This window comes from Acyrthosiphon pisum, chromosome A2 (assembly GCF_005508785.2).
Source record: "Acyrthosiphon pisum isolate AL4f chromosome A2, pea_aphid_22Mar2018_4r6ur, whole genome shotgun sequence".
NCBI classification, from domain to species: domain Eukaryota; kingdom Metazoa; phylum Arthropoda; class Insecta; order Hemiptera; family Aphididae; genus Acyrthosiphon; species Acyrthosiphon pisum.
In genome coordinates, this window is record NC_042495.1 from 18,083,825 (window position 1) to 18,086,105 (window position 2,281).

At 26.7% G+C, this 2,281-nt stretch overlaps 1 long non-coding RNA gene across 1 annotated transcript; it reads left to right on the forward strand.

Annotated features, from left to right (window-relative positions):
* Positions 1 to 37: 37 nt before the first annotated feature.
* On the forward strand, positions 38 to 1,951 carry LOC107883359. Its single transcript, XR_003839634.1, has 5 exons — positions 38 to 251; positions 715 to 782; positions 848 to 986; positions 1,049 to 1,325; positions 1,406 to 1,951. It is a non-coding gene; the product is annotated as an uncharacterized LOC107883359 (long non-coding RNA).
* The last annotated feature ends 330 nt before the right edge of the window (positions 1,952 to 2,281 follow it).

A 2,281-nucleotide genomic window follows, 5' to 3' on the forward strand; every position in this document is an offset into this window, starting at 1 on the left:
GAATAATCTTTGAAAGTTGAAGTTTTCAAATTATACTTATAATAAATAAATTTTCATTCGCCCAAATTCGGTGGACAGGGATGTAGCCACTGCGAAGAAAACCGTCAGTCGTCAGAGTACAACGCCATGACGACGGCGCACCGGTTCCTGACTTTTAAATAGACTATTTAGCCTTGCCTAATACGTTATACAATTTAAATACAACGAGCGGTAATAACCAATCAATATTGGAATGTTGTTATATAAATGCGGTGAGTGAAATATTTTTATATAATATACCTTCTGTTAAAAGTAACGATTTTTAATCCGTTCTTTTAGAATGGCACAGAAACTTTTTCCATCTGTCTTTACAACTAACAAATCAAAAATTTGTTTGTTTTTGTAGTTCTGACCGTTAATTTATGATAATAATTGTTCCAATTTACCTTCAATTGAGCGGAACTATGTTCAACAAACATTTTAACAATAGTTTTAATCCTAATAGATGTCCACCTATCTTACTTTTCATGTTACGTATACATAAAACATTTCAATAGTGATATAATTACTTTGAACATGGCAATTTTACTAGCAAATTTAATTAATAACAGCTTTCTTACCAATTATTAATTGAATCTGACCATCATTATTAAAGTTAACAGTTTTCACTGCTACTAGGTACCTAGTATCCTAAATAATTATTTATAATATTCAAACATTTATAACTTCTTTTAGTGCATCAACATGAACGGCTCAGTAAATGAATTTGATGAATATAAGATGAAATATTACAGCTTTAACAAGTAATCATTTTATTTATTAAGAATATGAATTACTCTCAAATAACCATTAATATTATATGCAATAGGTAATAATTCATCTCAAAACAATAAAACTGTCTTCCTAGAGGATTTCCAGAATTTCATTACCATTAACAGTCGATGAATTTGCTTCTAGAATGGAATTTAGAATCAGCAATCACCAATCAGTATACACATCTTACATGGGTAAAGTTGAAAACAAATTTATTACGCATGTTTAAACTAAAGATTCACTTTGATATTTTTAGATATATTTCTATACCAATTTACACTGAACAAGGAACCTCTAATATTGAACAATAAACCGTTATTCCAAACATTGTGGTCAAACGATGTCATATCAAAAAACACAGTATTTCAATAATCCTAATGAGGTTACTTTACAAAGAATGTTATAACCAAAAGTTGTCAAAATATGTTGGTGGAATATTGTTTGTGATATAATCAAAAATGGCTTTGCGATAACAGTGTTATAGTATTCTATAGCCAGTGCAATTTGTTAGAACTTTTCATTCTAAAATCAAGGTAAAATAAGTCATAAGTTAAAGTGGTTACCTAATAATATACCTATTAAATAAATACATTTATATTACGACTTATTATAGGATTTACATTTTGGTAATGATGCCTTGAATTCCCCAAAAGGAAAATTGTCTTCAAAATATTTTAACATCATTTGAACAATGACACAATGTGAATAGAAATTATGGATTTATTTGGTAATATACAATAATTAATAATGTATTGTACATAATAATGAGTAATTTATTAGTAAATATTAGGTGTGGAATTTCTCGGAGAAAAAAGTGAAGTAGAATGATATGATTGGTTAGTAAATAAAATATAATAGAAGCAGTGTTATAGCGAGAAACTTGTGTGCCCTAATCGACAGAGACTCTCCAAAACATAGAAATCAAATAAAAATAAAAATATTATTAAATGGTGATTTTAGGAGCTAATAATAATTTTTAAAGATTGTAAGCAGACCACAACATATGAGGTACAAATAACAATATTTTCATCAATATATTACAGAACTGTAAAGCCTACATTATAGTTGCTGCCATAGAAATAATATTCATAGAATAGCTCTGCTACGATAACTTATACAATTATACAATTCTAAGAGTCGTGTGTATTATATACTACTACACATTTAAATTTTAAACATTAGGATTCAAAAATAAAAATCATAGAATAATATTAAATACATAATAAATATACATTAAAAGGTATAATTCCTAATACTTATATTCTTTTAACAGCTGGTCTTCTCAAAATACTTCTAAAATTGAGTTATTTACTAAGGACAATTTTATAGAAACATGAAACATTAAAATTATGATTTTAGAATGTGGAGTATTTAAGGGATCATCATTGCATTTTTAATTTAATGCTTATGATATATTTTCTAGGTTGATATTGATATCCAAAGTAAATATACAGGCAATTCTAAATTAAATTATAATTTTGAAAAATCA